The sequence below is a fragment of the Bombina bombina genome, chromosome 6, assembly GCF_027579735.1.
Source record: "Bombina bombina isolate aBomBom1 chromosome 6, aBomBom1.pri, whole genome shotgun sequence".
Lineage (NCBI taxonomy): Eukaryota > Metazoa > Chordata > Amphibia > Anura > Bombinatoridae > Bombina > Bombina bombina.
In genome coordinates, this window is record NC_069504.1 from 4,596,528 (window position 1) to 4,602,495 (window position 5,968).

At 51.0% G+C, this 5,968-nt stretch overlaps 1 protein-coding gene across 1 annotated transcript in view; it reads right to left on the reverse strand.

Annotated features, from left to right (window-relative positions):
- Positions 1-4,102, reverse strand: part of LOC128662505 (myosin-3) — a 143,562-nt gene extending 139,460 nt beyond the window's left edge. Inside the window, exon 1 of the mRNA XM_053716284.1 lies at positions 3,960-4,102. The gene's annotated coding sequence lies outside the window, so the exon portion shown is untranslated. The remainder of the gene's footprint in view (positions 1-3,959) is intronic.
- Positions 4,103-5,968: the final 1,866 nt, after the last annotated feature.

Genomic DNA, 5,968 nt, shown 5'->3' on the forward strand with positions numbered 1-5,968 from the left:
TCCCCTCTTTAGTCAGGTCACCAGTTACCTCAGTCTCCCCTCTTTAGTCAGGTCACCAGTTACCTCAGTCTCCCTCTTTAGTCAGGTCACCAGTTACCTCAGTTCCCCCTCTTTAGTCAGGTCACCAGTTACCTCAGTCTCCCTCTTTAGTCAGGTCACCAGTTACCTCAGTGCCTCCTCTTTAGTCAGGTCACCAGTTACCTCAGTCTCCCTCTTTAGTCAGGTCACCAGTTACCTCAGTCTCCCCTCTTTAGTCAGGTCACCAGTTACCTCAGTGCCCCCTCTTTAGTCAGGTCACCAGTTACCTCAGTCTCCCCTCTTTAGTCAGGTCACCAGTTACCTCAGTGCCCCCTCTTTAGTCAGGTCACCAGTTACCTCAGTCTCCCCTCTTTAGTCAGGTCACCAGTTACCTCAGTTCCCCCTCTTTAGTCAGGTCACCAGTTACCTCAGTCTCCCTCTTTAGTCAGGTCACCAGTTACCTCAGTGCCCCCTCTTTAGTCAGGTCACCAGTTACCTCAGTCTCCCCTCTTTAGTCAGGTCACCAGTTACCTCAGTTCCCCCTCTTTAGTCAGGTCACCAGTTACCTCAGTCTCCCCTCTTTAGTCAGGTCACCAGTTACCTCAGTGCCCCCTCTTTAGTCAGGTCACCAGTTACCTCAGTCTCCCCTCTTTAGTCAGGTCACCAGTTACCTCAGTTCCCCCTCTTTAGTCAGGTCACCAGTTACCTCAGTCTCCCTCTTTAGTCAGGTCACCAGTTACCTCAGTCTCCCCTCTTTAGTCAGGTCACCAGTTACCTCAGTCTCCCCTCTTTAGTCAGGTCACCAGTTACCTCAGTTCCCCTCTTTAGTCAGGTCACCAGTTACCTCAGTCTCCCCTCTTTAGTCAGGTCACCAGTTACCTCAGTGCCCCTCTTTAGTCAGGTCACCAGTTACCTCAGTCTCCCCTCTTTAGTCAGGTCACCAGTTACCTCAGTCTCCCCTCTTTAGTCAGGTCACCAGTTACCTCAGTCTCCCCTCTTTAGTCAGGTCACCAGTTACCTCAGTCTCCCCTCTTTAGTCAGGTCACCAGTTACCTCAGTCTCCCCTCTTTAGTCAGGTCACCAGTTACCTCAGTCTCCCTCTTTAGTCAGGTCACCAGTTACCTCAGTCTCCCCTCTTTAGTCAGGTCACCAGTTACCTCAGTCTCCCCTCTTTAGTCAGGTCACCAGTTACCTCAGTGCCCCCTCTTTAGTCAGGTCACCAGTTACCTCAGTGCCCCCTCTTTAGTCAGGTCACCAGTTACCTCAGTGCCCCCTCTTTAGTCAGGTCACCAGTTACCTCAGTCTCCCCTCTTTAGTCAGGTCACCAGTTACCTCAGTCTCCCCTCTTTAGTCAGGTCACCAGTTACCTCAGTCTCCCCTCTTTAGTCAGGTCACCAGTTACCTCAGTGCCCCCTCTTTAGTCAGGTCACCAGTTACCTCAGTGCCCTCTTTAGTCAGGTCACCAGTTACCTCAGTCTCCCCTCTTTAGTCAGGTCACCAGTTACCTCAGTCTCCCCTCTTTAGTCAGGTCACCAGTTACCTCAGTGCCCCCTCTTTAGTCAGGTCACCAGTTACCTCAGTCTCCCCTCTTTAGTCAGGTCACCAGTTACCTCAGTGCCCCCTCTTTAGTCAGGTCACCAGTTACCTCAGTGCCCCCTCTTTAGTCAGGTCACCAGTTACCTCAGTCTCCCCTCTTTAGTCAGGTCACCAGTTACCTCAGTCCCCCTCTTTAGTCAGGTCACCAGTTACCTCAGTCTCCCCTCTTTAGTCAGGTCACCAGTTACCTCAGTCTCCCCTCTTTAGTCAGGTCACCAGTTACCTCAGTCTCCCTCTTTAGTCAGGTCACCAGTTACCTCAGTCTCCCCTCTTTAGTCAGGTCACCAGTTACCTCAGTCCCCCTCTTTAGTCAGGTCACCAGTTACCTCAGTTCCCCCTCTTTAGTCAGGTCACCAGTTACCTCAGTCTCCCCTCTTTAGTCAGGTCACCAGTTACCTCAGTCTCCCCTCTTTAGTCAGGTCACCAGTTACCTCAGTCTCCCCTCTTTAGTCAGGTCACCAGTTACCTCAGTCTCCCCTCTTTAGTCAGGTCACCAGTTACCTCAGTCTCCCTCTTTAGTCAGGTCACCAGTTACCTCAGTCTCCCTCTTTAGTCAGGTCACCAGTTACCTCAGTGCCCCCTCTTTAGTCAGGTCACCAGTTACCTCAGTCTCCCCTCTTTAGTCAGGTCACCAGTTACCTCAGTGCCCCCTCTTTAGTCAGGTCACCAGTTACCTCAGTGCCCCCTCTTTAGTCAGGTCACCAGTTACCTCAGTTCCCCCTCTTTAGTCAGGTCACCAGTTACCTCAGTGCCCCCTCTTTAGTCAGGTCACCAGTTACCTCAGTTCCCCCTCTTTAGTCAGGTCACCAGTTACCTCAGTGCCCCCTCTTTAGTCAGGTCACCAGTTACCTCAGTTCCCCCTCTTTAGTCAGGTCACCAGTTACCTCAGTCTCCCTCTTTAGTCAGGTCACCAGTTACCTCAGTGCCTCCTCTTTAGTCAGGTCACCAGTTACCTCAGTCTCCCTCTTTAGTCAGGTCACCAGTTACCTCAGTCTCCCCTCTTTAGTCAGGTCACCAGTTACCTCAGTGCCCCCTCTTTAGTCAGGTCACCAGTTACCTCAGTCTCCCCTCTTTAGTCAGGTCACCAGTTACCTCAGTGCCCCCTCTTTAGTCAGGTCACCAGTTACCTCAGTCTCCCCTCTTTAGTCAGGTCACCAGTTACCTCAGTTCCCCCTCTTTAGTCAGGTCACCAGTTACCTCAGTCTCCCTCTTTAGTCAGGTCACCAGTTACCTCAGTGCCCCCTCTTTAGTCAGGTCACCAGTTACCTCAGTCTCCCCTCTTTAGTCAGGTCACCAGTTACCTCAGTTCCCCCTCTTTAGTCAGGTCACCAGTTACCTCAGTCTCCCCTCTTTAGTCAGGTCACCAGTTACCTCAGTCTCCCCTCTTTAGTCAGGTCACCAGTTACCTCAGTCTCCCCTATTTAGTCAGGTCACCAGTTACCTCAGTCTCCCCTCTTTAGTCAGGTCACCAGTTACCTCAGTCTCCCCTCTTTAGTCAGGTCACCAGTTACCTCAGTCTCCCTCTTTAGTCAGGTCACCAGTTACCTCAGTCTCCCCTCTTTAGTCAGGTCACCAGTTACCTCAGTCTCCCTCTTTAGTCAGGTCACCAGTTACCTCAGTCTCCCCTCTTTAGTCAGGTCACCAGTTACCTCAGTTCCCCCTCTTTAGTCAGGTCACCAGTTACCTCAGTCTCCCCTCTTTAGTCAGGTCACCAGTTACCTCAGTCTCCCCTCTTTAGTCAGGTCACCAGTTACCTCAGTCTCCCCTCTTTAGTCAGGTCACCAGTTACCTCAGTCTCCCCTCTTTAGTCAGGTCACCAGTTACCTCAGTCTCCCCTCTTTAGTCAGGTCACCAGTTACCTCAGTCTCCCCTCTTTAGTCAGGTCACCAGTTACCTCAGTCTCCCCTCTTTAGTCAGGTCACCAGTTACCTCAGTCTCCCCTCTTTAGTCAGGTCACCAGTTACCTCAGTCTCCCTCTTTAGTCAGGTCACCAGTTACCTCAGTGCCCCTCTTTAGTCAGGTCACCAGTTACCTCAGTGCCCCCTCTTTAGTCAGGTCACCAGTTACCTCAGTGCCCCCTCTTTAGTCAGGTCACCAGTTACCTCAGTCTCCCCTCTTTAGTCAGGTCACCAGTTACCTCAGTCTCCCTCTTTAGTCAGGTCACCAGTTACCTCAGTCTCCCCTCTTTAGTCAGGTCACCAGTTACCTCAGTGCCCCCTCTTTAGTCAGGTCACCAGTTACCTCAGTGCCCCCTCTTTAGTCAGGTCACCAGTTACCTCAGTCTCCCTCTTTAGTCAGGTCACCAGTTACCTCAGTGCCCCCTCTTTAGTCAGGTCACCAGTTACCTCAGTGCCCCCCTTTAATCTGTCGGTTTCTGTCTCTGGCTCCCGGTAGTCGGCTCCAGCAGCGCCCGGCTCAGTGTCTCGGTCTCACGGTCACTATGTCCGGTTCGTACCGCTCCACCTCCGGCCACATCAGCACAAGATACTTCCGCATGCTCCTTGCTCCGCCCAATTCTCCTTTCATTAAACCAATCAAATACTTAGCTTAGAACACGCCCATTTCCAACAGCAAATAAAAATATTTAGATCAATAGCAGCCAATAAGCGAGTGGAAATCTCTTACAGAACCACAACACGTTACCACGTGAGCGAGATGCTTTAGAATGACGCAATGTCATTGGTGAGAACTGGTCACATGCTGAAGTACTTAACCCCGCCCCCCACTGTGTCTGTGAGACTGTGTGACTGTCTGAGACTGTGTGACAGTGTGTGACAGTGTGTGACAGTGTGTGACTGTGAGTCTGTGTGAGACTGTGACTGTGTGACAGTGTGTGAGACTGTGAGTCTGTGTGAGACTGTGACTGTGAGCCTGTGTGAGACTGTGACTGTGAGTCTGTGTGAGACTGTGACTGTGAGTCTGTGTGAGACTGTGACTGTGAGTCTGTGTGAGACTGTGAGTCTGTGTGAGACTGTGACTGTGAGACTGTGTGACAGTGTGTGAGACTGTGAGTCTGTGTAAGACTGTGACTGTGAGTCTGTGTGAGACTGTGACTGTGAGACTGTGTGACAGTGTGTGAGACTGTGAGTCTGTGTGAGACTGTGACTGTGAGTCTGTGTGAGACTGTGACAGTGTGTGAGACTGTGAGTCTGTGTGAGACTGTGTGAGACTGTGAGACTGTGAGTCTGTGTGAGACTGTGACTGTGAGACTGTGTGACAGTGTGTGAGACTGTGAGTCTGTGTAAGACTGTGACTGTGAGTCTGTGTGAGACTGTGACAGTGTGTGAGACTGTGAGTCTGTGTGAGACTGTGACAGTGTGTGAGACTGTGAGTCTGTGTGAGACTGTGAGACTGTGAGTCTGTGTGAGACTGTGACTGTGAGACTGTGTGACAGTGTGTGAGACTGTGAGTCTGTGTAAGACTGTGACTGTGAGTCTGTGTGAGACTGTGAGTCTGTGTGAGACTGAGACTGTGACTGTGAGTCTGTGTGAGACTGTGACAGTGTGTGAGACTGTGAGTCTGTGTGAGACTGTGAGTCTGTGTGAGACTGTGTGACAGTGTGTGAGACTGTGAGTCTGTGTGAGACTGTGACTGTGAGTCTGTGTGAGACTGTGAGTCTGTGTGAGACTGTGACTGTGAGTCTGTGTGAGACTGTGAGTCTGTGTGTGACTGTGAGACACTGTGACTGTGAGTCTGTGTGAGACTGTGAGTCTGTGTGAGACTGTGACTGTGACTGTGAGTCTGTGTGAGACTGTGAGTCTGTGTGAGACTGTGACTGTGTGTGACTGTGTGACTGTGAGACTATGTGACACTGTGTGACTGTGTGTGACTGTGAGACTATGTGACACTGTGTGACTGTGTGTGACTGTGAGACTATGTGACACTGTGTGACTGTGTGACTGTGAGACTATGTGACACTGTGTGACTGTGAGACTATGTGACACTGTGTGAGACTGTGACTGTGAGACTATGTGACACTGTGTGACAGTGTGAGACTGTGAGTCTGTGTGAGACTGTGACTGTGAGACTGTGTGACTGTGAGACTGTGACTGTGAGACTATGTGTGACTGTGAGACTATGTGACACTGTGTGAGACTGTGAGTCTGTGTGACTGTGTGAGACTGTGACTGTGACTGTGTGAGACTGTGAGACTGTGTGACACTGTGTGACACTGTGAGACTGTGTGACACTGTGAGTCTGTGTGACTGTGTGAGACTGTGACTGTGAGACTATGTGACACTGTGTGACTGTGAGTCTGTGTGACTGTGTGAGACTGTGTGACTGTGAGACTATGTGACACTGTGAGACTGTGTGACACTGTGAGTCTGTGTGACTGTGAGACTATGTGACACTG